This window comes from Dipodomys merriami, unplaced genomic scaffold (assembly GCF_024711535.1).
Source record: "Dipodomys merriami isolate MVZ:Mamm:240054 unplaced genomic scaffold, mDipMer1.0.p SCAF_184, whole genome shotgun sequence".
Classification (NCBI taxonomy): domain Eukaryota; kingdom Metazoa; phylum Chordata; class Mammalia; order Rodentia; family Heteromyidae; genus Dipodomys; species Dipodomys merriami.
Window position 1 is genome coordinate 529,701 of NW_027203204.1, and position 19,779 is coordinate 549,479.

The 19,779-nt window shown below is 39.6% G+C and overlaps 1 protein-coding gene across 5 annotated transcripts in view; it reads left to right on the forward strand.

The window, feature by feature from the left end:
* Nucleotides 1-19,779, forward strand: part of LOC138830115 (ligand-dependent corepressor) — a 98,410-nt gene that overhangs the window by 37,068 nt on the left and 41,563 nt on the right. For all 5 annotated transcript variants that reach the window (XM_070026516.1, XM_070026519.1, XM_070026517.1 and 2 more), the window contains one exon: nt 12,337-12,469. The gene's annotated coding sequence lies outside the window, so the exon portion shown is untranslated. The remainder of the gene's footprint in view (nt 1-12,336; nt 12,470-19,779) is intronic.

Here is a 19,779-nt window from a genome sequence, read left to right on the forward strand (position 1 = left end):
CCTTCTCTGAAAAAGTTTGAATTTTGTGTTGACTACTTGGCCAGCTGCTGCAGATAGAACTATGCCATATACTTCTTTGTCCTCCTATGCATAGCCATTGTACTACTGTTGATGACTGTTGGCAAATGTTTTAGAATCTGAAATTTAGTGTTATTAGAAATTTAGTGAAATTTAGCCAATTTAGTGTTCTTTTGTGACATCTTTTCATATTTTATCCATGAAGTTATTGCTGTGAATTATCTGGGAGTCTATGTTGACATGAAATTCAATGCATCTTGAAAAAAGAGAGACTAGAAAACAAATGATTTCATGACTTAAAACTACAAATAAAATTTATCACTAGTTTATATATGTTAGCTTATTGTAGTTACTATAGTTGCAAGTCATTAAATAGGAGTTGGGTAGAAGGAGAAATTGTGTTTTTTGTTTTTTGTTTTTTTCATATTAGTATTGGGAAAAGAGCCATTCTGTGCCTGGTAATGGATTATAGTATGTTATTGCAACATGATTAAAGAGTTTTTTTCTTAATATATGAGTATAGTATAAGTATTTTTAGGAGAAAATAGAGTAAAAGGAAGTTAAGAAACTGTAGTGTTTAAAATGGCTTTTGTTTGTGTTTTGGTGATCCGTGCGTTTGAACTCTGGGCCTGCTTACTGTCCCTCAGCTCTTCAGCGCAAGGCTAGCACTCTACCACTTGAGCCACAGTGTCACTTGTGGTTTTTTGGTGGTTTATTGGCACGAACTTTCCTGCCTGGGCTGACTTTAAACTGTGGTCCTCAGATTTCAGCCTCTTGAGTAGCCACTGGCTAAAATGGCTTTTTTTATTCTGTGGAGTTCTACAGTTTCTAGTTGATATTCCTAATAGGAATAATAATTCCATTTGGTAACTTGGCTTGTTTTGTGAAGCTGTTTTTTGTTTTTTTTTTTTTGGGTCCGGTCGTGGGGCCTGAACTCTGGGCCTGGGCACTGTCCCTCAGCTCTTCAGCTCAAGGCTAGTGCTCTACCACTTGAGCCACAGCGCCACTTCCGGCTTTTTTCTTTTTGCTTATGTGGTGCTAAGGAATCGAACCCAGGGCCTCGAGCATGCAAGGCAAGCGCTCTACCACTGAGCCACCTTCCCAGCCCTGAAGCTGTTTTTTTTTAAACATTAGATTATATTATACTGTATGTCTTCAGGTGTGTATGTGTCCGTGTGTGTCCATGTACCTCTGGGGATACATTGTACGACTTGACATATATGCCTGAAAAACAGTGATTGTATTAAATCCTATATACACAGTGTATATTTCCTGTATATACATGCATACCCATGACAAAGTTTAAATTAGATACAGCACAACCATAACTAATAAAAAAAAAGCAGCTATAATAATCAAAATATCTTCTGTTTATGTCTCATTCACAAATCTTTTTTTTAATTTTTTGTATGTTTTTTATTGTAAAAATACTGTACAGAAGGGTTACAGTTACGTGAGCAAGGTAATGAGTACATTTCCTATTGAGCATTGTAGCCTTATCCTTTGTTTTCCCCCTACCCTCCCTCTCCCCCTCCCCCCTCCCCAACTACCCTACCCCCCACTGTAATTTTTTAAATTATTATAAAGGTAATGTACAGAGGGGAGTGTTACATAAGTCAGGTAAAGAATACCTTTCTTTTTGTTCAGTGTCATCCCTTCCCTCACTCCTAGTTTTTTCCTCCCTTCTCCACTTACTCACAAATTGTTGTTTTTTTGGGGGGGGGGGGTGGAGAAGGTCAGTTATGGGGCTTGAAGCTCTTTTTGCCTAAGGCTAGTGCTCTAACACTTTGAGCCATAGTGCCACTTCCAGTTTTCTAGTGGTTAATTGGAGATAATCTCATGGACATTCCTGCCTAGGCTGGATTTGAACCTCACTCTTCTATCTAAGCCTCCTGAGTAGCTAAGATTACAAGCCTGAGCCACCAATGCCCAGCTTTCGCTCACAAATCTTTTTTTCTTTTTCTTTTTTTTTTTGGGGGTCCGGTCGTGGGGCCTGAACTCTGGGCCTGGGCGCTGTCCCTCAGCTCTTCAGCTCAAGGCTAGCGCTCTACCACTTGAGCCACAGGGCCACTTCCGGCTTTTCTCTTTTTGCTTATGTGGTGCTGAGGAATCAAATCCAGGGCCTCAGGCATGCAAGGCAAGTGCTCTACCACTGAGCCATCTTCCCAGCCCTCACTCACAAATCTTAACTAAGTTCTTTCATACATATGGCTGTAGCATTTCTCTTTTTTCCTTTTGATTGTTCCTGGGACTTGAACTCAGGAGGCCTTGGCGCTATCCCTGAGTTTTTCTGCTCAAGGCTAGTGCTCTATCACAAAAAAAAAAAAAAAAAACATGTTTTCATTTTCTGGAGTTATTTCAATAAATATTATTTTACATGATCAAAAGTACCTAGGCATTGCGCCATTGTGTTCCTCCCCTAAAAGTATCCTCTTTTGGTCTCACTGTGTGTGAATGCCTAGAGACCTGTGTATTTTATCATATCTTGGTGTATTTTAGATCTAGCTTCCATATATGAGAGAAAATACATGCCATTCGTCTGAGTTTGGCTTACCTCACTTAACATGATTTGTTCTAGGTGCATCCATTTCCCTGCAGATGACTTTAAAATTCCATTGTGTATAGGTGCCACATTTTAAAAAAAATCTACTCCTTTACTTTTGGCTGCTGTGAGTAGTGCAGAAGTGAACGTGGATGTGCAAGTGTCTTACAGTATCCTGGCTTGTGATGTTCTGGGTACATACCTGGAAGTTGTATGGTTGGGAAGGGAAGAGCTGTGTTTGGGAGGTTTTTGGTTTGGGGTTTTTGTTTGTTTGTTTGTTTTCCAGTCTTGGGGCTTGAACTCTGGGCCTGGGCATTATCCCTGAGCTTCTTTGGCTCAAGGCTAGCATGCTACCACTTGAGTCTCAGTGCCACTTCTGGCCTTTTCTGTTTATGTTTCTGTTTATGTGGAATCAAACCCAGGACTTTTCATGCATGCTAGGCAAGCACTCTACCACTAAGCCACATTCCCAGCCCCATGTTTTTGAGAAACTTCCAGACTGTTGTCCAGAGTCATTGTTCTAGTATACACTCCCATCAACAGTGCAATAGAGTTCCTTTTGCACCATGTCCTTGCCAATATTGGTTGTTGCTTGAATTCACCCTACTGGGGTGAGGTAGAATCTCATAGTTGCTTTGGTTTGCATTTCCTTTATGTGTGCCAGTTACTTTTATGTGCTATCATCAAAATAACCATATCAAAACAACCCATATTGGTTAAAGTCATTTTAGTTTTATAAGTAAAAATTTGAAAAAGATCCAGAGAGATTATGTCCTTGGCAAAGACCTACAGCTGGAATTTCATCTTATATCTTTAGCATTCATGCAGTTTTATAATAATGGTAGGAGTAGAAACATAGGAAATGGAGGACAAAAATCAAGTAGGATTTGGAGTTTCTTTATTGGAAAATGGGAGAAGGTAAGAGAGTAAGTGAGCTTCATCATATTTTAAATGAGCAATTTTTACTGTGTTAGGAATCAGTAAGTAAGCCAATTTACTGCCTGATTTGCTTTTGTTTTAAATCTTTCCTTACTTATTTCCTTACTTATTAGGCAAAAAAGTAGGTATTCTGTAAAAGATTTAGTAAATTATTAACTTAAGCCAGGCCACATGCACATGGTTGATTCTTTTAATCCTAGCTACTCTGTAGGCTGAGATCTGAGGTTCCAGATTCAAAGCCAATTTAGGCAAACAAACCCAAGAGACTCCTATCTCCAGTTGATCAGCAAAAATCCAGAGGTGGAGCTGTGGCTCAAGTGGTAGAGCCACAGCTCCCGTGTAGAACAAAGAAGCCAAGAAAGAACATGAGGTTCTGAGTTCAAGCTCCAATACTAGCAACCCCCCACCAAAAGTAAGAAGACCTCAAATTATAATATTAATAGTTGTTTTGAGTATTTATTTACACTAACATATTATCCCACTCCTCTGTATAATTTTCTTACCAGTTGGAGCAAGCAAGCCAAGAGAGCTCAATGTCCTGAATTTAAGCCCAACCCTCCCCCCTTCCCCAATTTATTCTTTATGTGTATGCCCTAGTACTCTACTACTTAGCCATGCATCTGGCCCAGAATTTTGCTGATTAATTGAGGATGAAGTCTCAGACTTACCTTCCCAGGATGGCTTTGTACCACCATCCTCCTATAGACACTTTAGCTAATATTGCAGATGTGAGCAACTGGTACCTGGCTAACAGATTATTTTGATTTGTGGTCCCTTAAGATTTCCATATGGATTTTTTTTTTTTTTTTGGGTCCGGTCGTGGGACCTGAACTCTGGGCCTGAGCGCTGTCCCTCAGCTCTTCAGCTCAAGGCTAGCACTCTACCACTTGAGCCACAGTGCCACTTCCGGCTTTTTTCTTTTTGTTTATGTGATGCTGAGGAATCGAACCCAGGGCCTCAGGCATGCAAGGCAAGCGCTCTACCACTGAGCCAACTTCCCAGCCCATCCGTATGGATTTTTAGAATGAGCCTTCCTTCCTTCCTTCCTTCCTTCCTTCCTTCCTTCCTTCCTTCCTTCCTTCCTTCCTTCCTTCCTTCCTTCCTTCCTTCCTTCCTTCCTTCCTTCCTTCCTTCCTTCCTTCCTTCCTTCCTTCCTTCCTTCCTTCCTTCCTTCCTTCCTTCCTTCCTTCCTTCCTTCCTTCCTTCCTTCCTTCCTTCCTTCCTTCCTTCCTTCCTTCCTTCCTTCCTTCCTTCCTTCCTTCCTTCCTTCCTTCCTTCCTTCCTTCCTTCCTTCCTTCCTTCCTTCCTTCCTTCCTTCCTTCCTTCCTTCCTTCCTTCCTTCCTTCCTTCCTTCCTTCCTTCCTTCCTTCCTTCCTTCCTTCCTTCCTTCCTTCCTTCCTTCCTTCCTTCCTTCCTTCCTTCCTTCCTTCCTTCCTTCCTTCCTTCCTTCCTTCCTTCCTTCCTTCCTTCCTTCCTTCCTTCCTTCCTTCCTTCCTTCCTTCCTTCCTTCCTTCCTTCCTTCCTTCCTTCCTTCCTTCCTTCCTTTCTTTTTTTGTGCCGTAGTGCCACTTCTGATTTTCTGGTGGTTTATTGGAGATAACAGTCTCACAGATTTTTCCTGCCCAGGCTGGCTTTGAACCTTGATCCTCTTATCTCAGCCTCTTGAGTAGCTAGGATTACAGGAGTGAGCCACCCACGCCTGGCTAGGGTGAGTTTTCTATTCCTGCACCCTCAAAAAAAAAAATAGCCGGCATGATTGAATTTGTATTGCATTAAATCTGAAATCATTTTTGATTATCAACATCTTAATATTAAATCTTTGGCTTTTCCCCTTTATATAAACTTTCTTCCATTCTTTATTTCTGAAGTTTAAATCAACAACTATATATTTTGCTCTTAGTAATATAAAAAAATACCAGTGTGGGAGAAATAATAGTACTGAATGATTATAATGCAAAGTTTTAGCTACAGATAATTATTTTTAAGGAATTTATATACTCTAGTGGAGGAAATAAGAAATAGACACATGTTGTAAAAGCAGTACTCTCAGTAATGTAGATAACATGCTATATAGGAGTATAGAAGAAGGCAAGCTTATCAAACTGTATAATGTTGTTACCTCAAAAATGCAGCTAAGAACATGTATTGTAATGATGGAGAAGAGATAGGAATTCTGGAAAACTTTTGATGGATTGGCCTGCGGAGAAAAGTTGGGCGTAGTAAACTTTTAAGTTTCTGAACAAGTAGAAGCAGAAGAAATCCTTCCTGTTAACAGTGGCTGAGGCTTATATTTGTCTTATTGTTATTTTAGATAGCTTGTACATGTATGATTGATGGGATAAAATTACCAGTTGAAAGTGCTGATTATAGAACCAGGCACTCAACAAGCACAATAGTAATAATTATTTGCTGCTTATTTTTTGGGTTTAATTTTATTAAAAATATTGACAGATCTATGTTTATAACCACATTCTTGCTATGCTTGAATTTTGAATCCTGTATTTAACAGTTGGTTCATGTTCATCCTTAAGCCTTCAGCCTTTCGTTTTCCTACTCATTAACTTGATAATTTTAGCAAAATTAAAGACAACTTTGACATACAGTAAAAATTGCATTAAGCACAGTTTATACTTTGTTTAAATAAAGAACAATAATTTAAGGCAAGTTAGATCACTGTTAGATAATTGCCCTTAAAGTATATGGGTTATAGAGTAGTGAAACCATTTTCTTTGAGACTTGCTAGCATTTAAAATAAGAAGGTATATATAAGAAAATGGCAGTTAAATCATTGAGTTGAATCTTGTCAGCTCTGTTTAGTTCATTGCTTGAAATGTCAGTAAGTCACAGGTTAGTAGACTTAGCAGTAGCTATAAGCTATAAGTTCATGACTTTTTTAACTTTTATAATTTTTACAAAACTTGCTTGTGTACAGATTCTTCTCATTCCTAGATTTTCTCTCCTTCTGTATGAATTTACAAGAATGTTATTTAAATTTTGAAAACATAGGCACAAAGGAGTTCTCTAGACAGGAATGGCTTTCAACTGTTATCCTTTTATTTTCGTATTCTTCAGAAATCTAGGCCATCTTGCCTTTCCTAAAATTCCTTAAGAGGAATAGGTATCTATTGCCCAAGACATCTGGAACCCATGGTGCAACAAAATTAGAAAAGAAATTTTATGTTCACCTTTATTATTTAACAATCTAATTTCAGTGACAGTTTATTGTCTTGAAGACTCATCTCCATGTTGATACAGTTTTGCTTTGTTACTTTAGGGACCAGTGGATCTTGTGTGTGTGTGTGTGTGTGTGTGTGTGTGTGTGTGTGTGTGTGTGTGTGTGTGTGTGTGTGTGTGTGTGTGTGTGTGTGTGTGTGTGTGTGTGTGTGTGTGTGTGTGTGTACAGTTTTGCTTTGTTACTTTAGGGACCTGTGTGTGTGTGTGTGTGTGTGTGTGTGTGTGTGTGTGTGTGTGTATACAGTTTTGCTTTGTTACTTTAGGGACCAGTGGATCTTGGTATGGGGTGTGTGTGTGTATACAGTTTTGCTTTGTTACTTTAGGGACCAGTGGATCTTGGTGTGTGTGTGTGTGTGTTCGTTTGTTCCACTCCCATGTGAGTGATCCAGTCCTAGTGTTTGAAATCAGGGTTTGAGATTTTTTTTTTTGCTCAAGGCCAGTGCTCTACTGCTTCAGCCAGAGCTTTGCTTCTGGCTTTTTGGCGATTAATTCGAGATAAGATTTCCTGCCTGGGCTGGCTTCCAATCACAATCCTCAAGAGAGCTCAGCTTCCAGAGGAGCTAGGATTACAGTGTATGAGCTGCCAGAGCCCAGCTTAGATTATTTTTTAATGCCTTGAAATTAAAGAGTTGTGTTTTTAGAAAAGGGAAGGTTAGGGCAAAGAGGGATAGATAGAAGGAAGGAGGAATGAAGAAAGAGGAGGGGGAGAAAACTAAATGGAAATATATGTTAGAGGTTGTAAGTGGCTTACAAAACCTAAAATAGTATGACCCTCTTGATAGGACATTTGGTAACTAGTATCTTTTTTTTTTTTTGGCCAGTTATGGGGCTTGAACTAAGAGCCTGGACACGGTCCTTGAACTTTTTTGCTCAAGGCTAGCCTGCCACTTTGAGCCACAGCTCCACTTCCAGTTTTCTGGAGGTTAATTGGAGATAAGAGTTGGACTTTCCTGGCTGCCTGTGCTGACTTAAACTTTAATCCTCAGATCTCAGCTTCCTGAGTAGTTAGGATTACAGGGGTGAGCTACCAGCACTGGCTTACAGTATCTTTATTCCCCCTCTCCCCTTCTACCCCCAGGTCCTGGGGCTTGAACTCTGGGCCTGGGCATCCTCCCTGAGCTTCTTTTGCTCAAGACTAGCGTTCTACCACTTGAGCCACAGTGCCCCTTCCAGCCTTTTCTGTTTATGTGGTACTGAGGAATTGAACCAAGGGCTTTATGCATGCTAGGCAGGCACTCTATCACTAAGCCACATTCCCAACCCTTCTAGTATCTTTAATATGCTGAATTTCATTTGTTCACTCATTCATTCAGTATTTTTGGTTGTACTTAGTTTGAGCTCATGGTCTGGCACTTACTAGGCAGATGTTCTACCACTTGAACCTCTTCACCAGTCCTTTTTTATATTGGTTCTATGTATGTATGTATGTATGTATGTATGTATGTATGTATGTATGTAATGTCTGTCTGTCTGTCTTGTCTGTCTGTCTGTCTGTCTGTCTATGCCTCCCCTCTAATCCCTTTTGCTTTTTTGTATTGGTCATCCATCCATCCATCCATCCATCCATCCATCCATCCATCCAGTTTTACCTACCTGCCTGCCTGCCTGCCTGCCTGCCTGCCTGCCTACCTGCCTGCCTGCCTGCCTGCCTGCCTGCCTACCTACCTACATACCTACCTGCCTGCCTACCTACCTGCCTGCCTGCCTACCTACCTACCTACCTACCTACCTACCTACCTACCTACCTACCTACCTACCTACCTACCTACCTACCTACCTACCTACGTACCTACCTCCCTCCCTCCGTGTACTGAGGCTTAAACTCTGCCTCCTGCTCTAGTTCAGTTTTTTTTGGAGATGGATAGCACTTTGTCACTTGATCAACAGCTCCATTCTTGTGCTTGTTAATTTTTAGGTAAAGTTTCACTTTATGTGTGTCAGCTTGGACTGTGATCCTCCTCTGTTTGTTCTTCCCCATGCTGCTGGAGTGACATATGCATTTAGTGCACCCAGCTATTAGTTGAGATGAAACCTGTAGAACTATTTTTGCCTCATACAATCATAGTAGTTTTACCTTTACTAGAAGTATATGAATTCTTACAATACATGTCCCTTTTTTTTGGCCAGTCCTGAGGCTTGAATTCAGGGCCTGGACCGCTGTCCCTGAGTTGCTTTTTGGTCAAGGATAGAGCTCTACCACTTGAGCTATGGTTCTGCTTCTGGCTTTTTCTGAGTAGTTATTGAAGATAAAAGTCTCTGGCATCTGGGGGGAGGGGGGTAAAATTGGGTGGGGGGAGGGGGGAGGCAGGGAAGGGAAGTGAAGGGTAAACAAAGGAGGAGGCTGCAATGCTTGGTAAGAAATGTATGCATTATCCTGCCCATGTAATTGTAGCCCCTCTGTACAGTATGTTCTCAAATAAAATAAAATACAATTAAAAAAAAAAAAAAAAAAAAAGTCTCTGGCATCAAACTGCAATCCTCAGATCTCAGCCTCCAGAGTAGTTAGGATTATACACATGAGCCATGGTCTTTTATGTATTACTTCTTTCACTTTTTAATTTTTGTTCCTTTTTATTGGGGAATAGTTTTTAGCATGGAATGTGCTACTCTACTTTCCCTTTTTCTTGGACTTTTTAAAAAAATTTACTTTGTTGTTATTTTGAAGGTGATATATAGAGGGATTATAATTACATGAGTCAGGTAATGAGCACATTTCCTTTCCCAGTGTCTTCCCTTCTCTCACTCTCTTCCAGTCCCTCCCATCTCCACCCATAAGTATAGTTTACTTTCATCAGTGTCCAGTGAGCTCCACAGCTGTACTTTCTCACCCCTTTTGCCTGGAGTTCTGTATCCTCCTCCCACCCTCCCAAAAATAATACACATGAATACACTATACATAAAGAAGACAGAATAATCAAAAATATATTTTAAAAAGATCTTGTTTCCATATCTTGGAGTTCATATCTCTCTCTCTCTCTCTCTCTTTCTCTTTCTCTTTCTCTCTCTCTCTCTCTCTTTCTCTCTCTCTCTCCTCCCTCCCCCCATGTATATAATTATATATATGATTATATAGTTACATACATATAAAGAGGCCTGTAGGGATTGCACCTTTGTGTTTCTCTCCAAGGAGTAGTCTTTTCGTCAGCTTCTTGAGTAGTTAAGGTTACAGACATGAGCCACCAGCACTTAACTTTCTTATGGACTTTTGAATTGTTTCTAGATGTTGACAGTGATTGTTTTATGTAATATATATATATATATATATACACACATAAATATATTAATCTTTTAACTATTTGAAAAACTTGGTCAGATATATTGTACATATTTTCTCCTAGGTTTAGGTTTATACTCACTTCTGAAAAAGAAAACCTTTGAATCTTTATGAAGATTATTATTATTATTATTATTATTATTATTATTTTGTTGTTTGTCATGGGGCTTGAACTCTGGGCTTGGGCACTGTCCCTCAGCTCTTCAGCTCAAGGCTAGTGCTCTACCACTTGAGCCTCAGGGCTACTTCCAGTTTTCTGGTGGTTTATTGGAGATGAGAGTCTCATGGTCTTTCCTGTCTGGGCTGGCTTTGAACTGTGATCCTCAGATCTCACCCTCCTCAGTAGCTAGGATTGTAGGCGTGAGCCAATGGTGCCCGGCATGTTTATTATTATTTTTTTAAATGTCATGCTTTGGGCACCAAAGTTGTAGCTTTGTAGTATAGTATACTTGCCTAGCCTTTGTGTGGACCTGAGTTTAATCCTCAGCACCAGAATAATAGGGAGGGGGAATAAATTTTTTTTTATTGTGAAAATACTTTTTTTTTTGGGTCCAGTCGTGGGGCCTGAACTCTGGGCCTGGGTGCTGTCCCTCAGCTCTTCAGCTCAAGGCTAGCACTCTACCACTTGAGCCACAGCGCCACTTCCAGCTTTTTTCTTTTTGCTTATGTGGTGCTGAGGAATCGAACCCAGGGCCTCAGGCATGCAAGGCAAGCGCTCTACCACTGAGCCAGCCACCTTCCCAGCCCGAAAATACTTTACAGAGGGGTTACAATTACATGGGGCAAGATAATGAGTACATTTCTTATCAAGCATTGTAGCCTCCTCCTTTGTGTGTCCCCCACCCCCGGGGGGGGAATAAATTTTTAATGTTCTGTTCAAGAAATTCTTTGCTTAATGCCCAATACACAAGATCTCTTATTTTGTTCTAAACATTTAATTATTTTTTGATCTCTGATATATTTCTAATTAACTTTTCTATATATTTGTAAGGTAAGTCTTGAAGGTTTATTTTAAAAAAATAAGAAAATCCAGCAAGGGGGCTGGGAAGGTGGCTCAGTGGTAGAGCGCCTTGCATGCTTGAGGCCCTGAGTTCGATTCCTCAGCACCACATAAGCAAAAAGAAAAAAAGAAAAAAAAAAGAAAGAAAATCCAGCCAAGCACCCATGACTTATGCTTATAATCTTAGCTATTTAGGAGGCTAGTTTCTTAGAACTTCAATTTGGATCCAACCTAGGCAGAGAACCTCCAAATCTGTCTTCAGTTAGTTAACCAGTAAAAAGGCAATAGTGAAGATGTGGCTTAAGTGGTAGGGCTCCAGCCCTCAGTAAAAAAATTGATAGCTCAAAGCCCATTTTCAAGCCCCAACACTGACAGAAAAATGAATAGAAAATAAAAATGAAAAAGAAATTTGGTTTTGTTTCTTTTCTTTTCTTTTGTTTTTTTTTTTGAGTCCGGTTGTGGGGCCTGAACTCTGGGCCTGGGTACTGTCCCTCTGCTCTTCAGCTCAAGGCTAGCACTCTACCACTTGAGTCACAGCTCCACTTCCGGCTTTTTTTTCCTGCTTATGTGGTGCTGAGGAATCGAACCCAGGGCCTTAAGCATGCAAGGCGAGTGCTCTACCACTGAGCCACCTTCCCAGCCCTGGTTTTGTTTCTTAAAAGGCTAAGAGAACTGGAAAGCCAATACCATGACTTTTCCTACATTGTGTTTCTTTTTTTTAAGTTGACTTAGTAATCTAGATCCTGACTCCTTGTGTGCATGCCTGTCGCACGCACCTGTGCCACCCCTGGAACTTAAACTCGACCTGAGTCTCTCTCTTGAGTTTTTTTCTAATTTCCAACAAGAGTCTCAAAGATTTTTTTCCTATGGAGGCTTGCTTTGCATCAGGATCCTCACTCAGATTTGTGCCTCCTGAGGGTCTAGGCTTACAGGCATTAGTCACCAGCACTGGGCTAAGATTATTATTTTTTAAATTAAAAAAGGATCTTTCTGAGTTGGTTTGTCTAAAAATTCTTTTTTCAATGTAATAAAGCCAAATACTAACTGCTCAAGGAATGTTTCTTCTAGTATAGTTAAAATACTATGAATTTTAAACAAAACACATAATTGTGAAGCTTGGATAAAATCCATCCAATCATATATACACAGCAGTTTCACTTTTATATTTCTGTGTGGATCAGTTTCATCCTGATTTAAAGTTTTAAAATATAATACTTGTATTGAACTATGTTGTCTTATTGCTGTTATTTGTCTTTAATTATGCATTGATACATTTGATTTTGAATGGGAAATATATCTGTACTAATATTTCACCAAATATTTTTGCAGGGACACTTAGTTGATCTGGATGAACCAGCTTCAGGAGCTGGGCAAGAAGCTCTGCTTAAACAAGAGCACACAAAAATCATTCTATTCGAGAGACAAGCAGAAGAGTTCCTCAATGCGGTCTTTTGTAGAAAAGGTTGGTTTCTGTGACAGAGAACGTTTAACCTCTGCTTGTCTTTCTCCTTAATTTCAACGTTGTTTGAAAGTTTCTTTAAAATATTTTTTATTGATAATACACTTTTTTCTCTATGGTCAACTTAAATATAAAGTAATGATAACATGTTATTCTTTAGCTCTGAAGTGATGAGTTTTAAGTTAACTAGCTCACAATTTATTAGGAAACAAAAGTTTTAAGGTCTCAGGAGTTCTACATGTTGCTAGACAATTTTAAAAAACAAAGTTACTCTTATAGCTACTAGCAACTTGAAAACAAACTATAAATTTAATTCCAACCTGAAATTTCATTTATACAGAAAATGTAGTTATATCTTACAATTAGATTTGTAAGCACCTTCCACTTGATGTACAGTCTTATTTCACTCAGGCAAAATTAGGTTAGCAAAATTAACTGAAATTAACTTTAGGCAAAATTGCTCATAATGAAACCTTTTACATTTAATGGGTCATTTAATAACTCCCTCTTCTGCATTCTTTTCACTTCTCTTTATCTGGAAACATATTGTTTTGTATTTCTATAATTCCAGCTATTCAGGAGGCTGAGATCTAGAGGATTATAATTAGAAATTAGCTCTATCAAAGAAAACCTGAAATATAAATAAAGCAAAACAGGGCTGGGGCCTTGTCTCCTAGATAAAGCACCTGCCCAGCAGTAACAAAGGTGAGAGTTTGCCGAGTTCTCCATGTTCTTCCTTCCCCAATGCAGAAAAGAACTAATCACAGAATCTTGAGACTTAGAAAAATTAAGAAATCAGTTTTTTTTTTCCTTCTGAATCCGTGAAGCATAATTGCTCTCAACCAAAACCTTCAAGAAATTTCTGTTCATGATCCAGTTTAACATAATAGTTTCTGCTCTCTCTTTTTTCTTTTGAGATAACCTTCTTGTGAACTTTTCTGCCCCAGTTGTTCTCAAACTACAATTCCTTCAACTCTTGAATCTTCCCAAGTAGCTATGATTACAGCATGAGTCACTGGCTATCATTCTTTACTTTTGAGAAATTATTTTTGAAATGGATTTATATTTCCTAGTTATATTTTTTCTCTAGTTCCAGTTGTGTATATGACTGTGATAGGTTCGAAAAAAAGAGGTTAATCAATACCTAGCAATCTAGAGGGTGAGAGGAGGATTATGAGTTACTGTGAGTTCAGAGTCAGCCTTGGCCTATAGCAAGACTCTTTCTAAAGACAAATAGGATTGGGGATGTGAGTCAAGTAATAGAGCACCAGTCAAGCAAGCATGAGGCTCTTGAGTTTGAACTCCAGAAAAATCCTTTTCAGCAAATAATTGGGCTTCCTTCTCTGCCATTATATACTTTGCAGTTTTGTAAAATTAAAAAGCAAGTTAGGTACAAGTCCACAAAACTCGTCTTTTTTTTTTTTGGCGGGGGGGGGGTGGTCAGTGCTGGTCTTGAACTCAGGGCCTAGGCACTGTCTCTCACCCTCTGTGCTCAAGGCTAATGCTGTCACTATCAGCTTTTTCTGGATAATTTATTGCAGATAACAGTCTTATAGAGTTTCTGCCCTGGCTGGCTTTGAACTGTGCTCTTCAGATATCAGCCTCCTGAGTAGCTAGAATTACAGGTATGAGCCACTGGCTCCCAGTGACTACCACCTTTTTTTAAAACTTTATTTTATTTTTCTGGTCTTGGGGCCTGAACTCTGGGCCTGGGCGCTGTCCAGCTCTTCAGCTCAAGGCTAGTACTCTACCATTAGAGCCACAGCACCACTTCTGGCCTTTTCTGGTTATGTGGTGCTGAGGAATCAAATCCAGGGCCTCATGTATGCAAGGCAGGCACTCTACCACTGAGCCACCTTCCCAGCCCCATCTCCCATCTTTATAATAGCCAGCAAAAGCTGTGTGCCAGTAGCTCCAGAAGTGCGAGTTATGTGGTTCATACTGTAGAGTACTAGCCTTGAGCAAGAAAAGAAAAACCCAAACCCAACAATTCAGATATAGCACCAAGGCCCTCACAGGCACACATACTATAAAATAGCCATCAAAAAGCTGGGTTAGAGGTGTGGTTGAAATAGTAGAACACTATCAGAGCAAGCAAACCAACAGAGCAAGCAAGCAAAACCCTGAGTTCAAACCCCAGTACCAGCAAATAATAAGAAAATCCAAAAATGTTTCTGGCAAATTACTGATAATCTTTGAATGTCCTTATTGTTCAGCAGAGCCAGTAATCCCATCTTTACGTATCGTTCATTCCTATGGAATAAGCTTTTGCTTAATATGTTATTTTCAAAAGGAGATATGAGGTGGTAATGTCATACCAAATTTAGGAATGCAGATTGTTGTATTGTGTTTTCCTTTTTTTCCGTTAGATCCCTAGACATGTCAAATACTTAGCCATATCTATCTTCTATTTTATTTTATTTATTTTTTGTTGGTCATGGGGCTTGAACTCTGAGCCGGGGTGCTGTCCCTGAACTTTTCAGCTCAAGGCTAGTTCTACCATTTGAGCCATACCACTACTTCCAGTTTTTTAGTGGTTAATTGGAGATAAGAGTTTCAGAGACTTTGCTGCCCTGCCGGGGCTGGCTTTGAACCGAGATCCTCAGATCTCATCCTCCCGAGTAGCTAGGATTACAGGCGTGAGCCACTGGTGTCTGCTGCCTTCTATCTTAATACTTACTAATCCCCTCTGACTTAAATTTCCCTAGTGAGTCTTATTTCACCTTCTTCCTGCCAGAAGTTCCCTAAGTCCCCAAATATAGTCAAATTAGTCATTAGTTATATAAAAAGTTGATTGTTTTATACAGTAACTCACCTTTTTTTGTGCAGGTTCTAGACTTGAACTCAAGGTCTAGGCACTGTCCCTGAGCTTTTTTTTAAGGTTCTGCTACTTGAGTCACAGCTCCACTTCAGGCTTTTTGGTGGTTAATTGGAGATAAGAGTCTCTTGGAGGAAGTGGCACTGTGGCTCAAGCTCTTGAGCTGAAGAGCACAGGGACAACACCCAAGCCCCACGGCCAACCAAAAAAAAAAAAAAAAAAGTCTCATGGACTTTTCCTTCTGCCTGGGCTTGCTTCAGCCTGTGATCTTCAGTTCTCAGCCTCCTCAGTAGCTAGGATTACATCTCTGAACCTGGTAGTATTTTATATTAAAAATACAAGCTATCTGTTCATTACCAAATAAAATACCTTAACAACTCCTTTCCTTTAGGATATATAGTCTTCTGTGTGTCTATTTCTGCCAATTGATGTATAGATAAGTTGAGAGATAAATAAATAACATAATTATTCTAATATGTTGCTACAGCAGGCTTTATGATCTGAAAAAGAGTATCTTTCCCTGATTTTTGTGGAGGAATCATTCTTTGTCCACTCTTTGTTTATGGGACATTATTGAGGTCAGTTATAAGCAAATTTCCTTCAGATAATTTGTCCTTTTTTTCTATTAGTCACATTCCTTGGTTATAGAGGAATAACGACATAAAGTTTACACATAATGTCTAGGAGAGAAATTCTTGCCTTGGAATTTATTTCAGAGAAGATAGATTTCAAGTGATAGGAATTGTTTGGAATTGTATGTAATGTATGATTGTATATTTGTTTATGTATGGGCCTGAGATGCTCAGAAAATGAATTATTTCTTGGTGGCCTTGTGCTTTCCCTTGGCTCTTTCACTCAAGGCTGGCCCTCTACAACTTGTCATACCTTACCTTCTTCTGGCTTTTTGCTGGTCGGAGATAAGAATCTGATGGACTTTCTGCCTGTGCAGCCTTCAAACCACAATCCTCAGGTCTCCTGAGTTACTAAGATTATAGGCTTGAGCCACCAGCCCCTGACTTGATTTACTTATTATAGTGATTTTAAGATTTGGCAGGGGTTGGGAATGTGGCTTAGTGGTAGAGTGCTTGCCTAGCATGGATTAAGCACTGGGTTCAATTCCTCACTATCCCATAAAACAGAAAAAACTGGAAGTGGTGTTGTAGCTCAAGTGGTAGAGTGTTATTCTTGAGCACAGAGAGGCTCAGAGACAGTGCCCAGGCCCTGAGTTCAAGCCATAGGGTTGGTGGGGGAGGAGGGGAGATTTGGGTGGCGGGGGCGGGAATGCATTTCTGAGCTTCTTGAATTTTCGTCTTTCAGATTAAGGATGCTTTGATTCAGAAGCATAGATTTAGCCTTTTGTACAGAAAGGTTAGAAATTTTGTGTCTTAAATATACCTTTTACAAGCCAGGTTCTGGTAACTCACATTGTAATCCTAGTCACCCAGGAGGCTGAGATTCAAGGATCAAGATTTGAAGCCAGCCCAAGCAGGAAAGTCCTTGAGACTCTTATCTCTAATTAACCACCAAAAAAGTTGAAAGTGAAGCTGTGTGGCCCAAAGCATAGAATAGGCCAAAAAAAAAAAAAAAAGCCTAAAAGCTTAGGAATAGTTACCAGACCCTGAGTTCAAGCCCCAGGATCAGCCCACAAAAATAAATAAATATACCTTTTGCAGCTATCAAAATCATATCTTTTTTCAGCTTACTCTGTTGATTAAGTTTAAACACTTGATGCTATTCTAAAATTACATTTGTATTTTAAAATATATCAGTGATTAGGGTATAGAATTTACATATCTTTCTATAATTTTATTTTGGTTCTTGTTGCTTTATCTGACTCAGTTGTTTGTTTCTAGAGTCATTGTTATATCAAAGAATGAATGCACTTATCAAACTTAAAAAAGATAATAATGCTTCCCTAATACTAGTTAACAGACATTCATAAATTATTTTGCTTAATATTTGTGAATTTTTCTTTTTTATTATATAGTCCTAAACTTTCCATGGGGAAAAGGGCACCACTAATACATACAAATTATATAGAATCTATCATTTTAGGAGTAATCTTGCACAGGGTAAAATGGAAAGTTGAATAACTGTTAATAAGAAAATCTAATGCCTAGAAATATTTTTAAAGTAATATATGGTCTTTTATTTTTTGGGGGGGGGGGCAGGACTCAGGGCCTGAGTGCTGTCCCTGAGCTTTTTTGCTTAAGGCTAGCACTCTACCACTTTGAGCCTCAGAGATACTTCTGATTTTTTGGTGATTAATTGGAAATAAGTGTCTCCAGGACTTTTCTGCCTGGTGGCCTGGCTTTAACTATAGTCTTAAAATCTCAGCCTCCTTAGTAGCTAGTATTACAGTTGTGAGCCACTGGCATCCTACTAAGAAATATTTTTAATACATGGTAGAGAGTGAGAAAGAAATGTTTTTGAAAGCATTTTAAGAACTCTGAACCTTACCTAATTGAATGTTTTTATTGATTAAACCATTAGCATTTGCAGGAAGAAACAATTAAAAATACTTCTTTGTGTCTTTGGTTATCCTTTATGAGCATCTTTTGGTATTGAATAATATCCATGGCTGGGGGAGGGTGTGGGGGGGGGGGGAATGGTGCAGGGGGGGTGGGGATGACCTGTGGTCTGTTAGAATCCTATTGGTGCTAATACTCAGGTCTGGGTGCTATGTCTTAAGCTTTTTTGCTCAAGACAAGGGCTCTTCCACAGCTCTACATCTTGCTTTTTGCTGGCTAATTAAGGAGTCTCATGCACACGGCTGGGAAGGTGGCTCAGTGGTAGAGTGCTTGTATGAGGCCTTGGGTTCGATTCCTCAGCACCACATAAAGCAGAAAAAGCCGGTAGTGGCGCTGTGGCTCTAGTGGTAGAGCGCTAGCCTTGAGCTGAAGAGCTGAGGGACAGCACCCAGGCCCAGAGTTCAGGCTCTGCAATCAGCAAAAAAAAAAAAAAAAGTCTCATGCACTTTCTTGCCCGGTCTGACTCTGAATCTTGATTTTGGGATCTCAGCCTCCTTAGTAACTAAGATTACAACAGGAGCTACTAGTTAGTGCCTCACCTCCTTTTGAGATTTTAATTGATAAATAAACTTGGGGCCTTGAGCTCTCCTTGGTTGGCTCTTTTACTCTAGGCTGGAGCTACCAATTGAGTCACACTTCCACTTCTGTCCTTTGCTGGTTAGAGATAAGAGTCTCAGGAAGTTTTTGGCCTGGGTTGGCTTGGAAACCATAATCATGTCTCAGCCATCTGAGTAGGTAGCTACGATTATAAACTATTTTTTTTATTATGGTGATTTTAGATTTTAGCAGTAACAAAAGTCAATTCCTTTTTCTTTAACTTTGTAAATCAGTCTCCCAGGTCCTTGACAGCTTTGAAATACTGGTGGTATTTGCCTAGAAAGAGCGAATAAAAGGTTATAAAAACTTACCTTAAAAACAGTGAAGGAAATTGAGAGTTTCTTTTTTTAATAAAATTTTAAGCTTATTATAAAGGTAATGTGCAGAGTGGTTACAGTTTCTTCTTCTTGTCCTCCTCCTTCTCCCTCTCCCTCTTCTCCCTCTCCCTCCCCTCCCTCCCCCTCCCCCTCCGCCTTCCCCCTCCCTCTCCCCCTTTTTTTTTTGCCAGTCCTGGGGCTTGAACTCATGGTCTGGGCACTGTTCCTGAGCTTCTTTGGCTCAAGGCTAGCACTCTACCACTTAAGCCACAGCACCATTTCTGGCTTTTTCTGTGTATGTGGTACTGAGGAATTGAACCCAGGGCTTAATGCATGTTAAGTAAGCATGCTACCACTAAGCCATATTCCCAGCCCTTACAGTTTTTAAGTCAGGTAATGAGTACATTTTCTAATTAGGTTTTTATTGTGAAAATACTGTACAATGAGCAAGGTAATGAGTACATTTCTTATCAAGCGTTGTTGCCTTCTCCTTTGTTTTTCCCCTACCATCCCTTCCCTCCCACTTCTACAACTGCACTCTCCCCCCCCCCCCCCCTAAATTGTAAAGTTCATTTTCAACATAGTGCCTTGTACATCTCATTGTTACAATGGTACATTTCTTTTTGGTACATTTTCTTTTTGTCCCATTTTTTTCTCTTCCATGTCACCTACAAGTTGTTTAGTTCATTTACAGCATAGTGTCTAGTGAGTATCACTGCTGCATTTGTTCACCCTTTGTCAGGCCATTTCTGTGTCCCCCCTCCCCCTCCCAAACTGAGCTTTTCTAAGAAGCACCTTATATAAAAAGGCCTTCAAAGTTTTGTGGTGGGAGTCAGGGGCACAGGCAGAACTTTAACATCAAAGGGAAAGTTTTAATTGAATTCTATCAATAAATCTGCACAAATTTAGATTTCATTTTTCTCTTTCAATTCCCCTCCCCCTCTAGCAGTCTGGTTTGGAAAACCAAGCCTTAGGCCTTAAACATGATTTGTAAGCATTGTACCATGAAACAGATTCCCTTTCCCACATTTTTTTCTCTCTCTTTTTTTT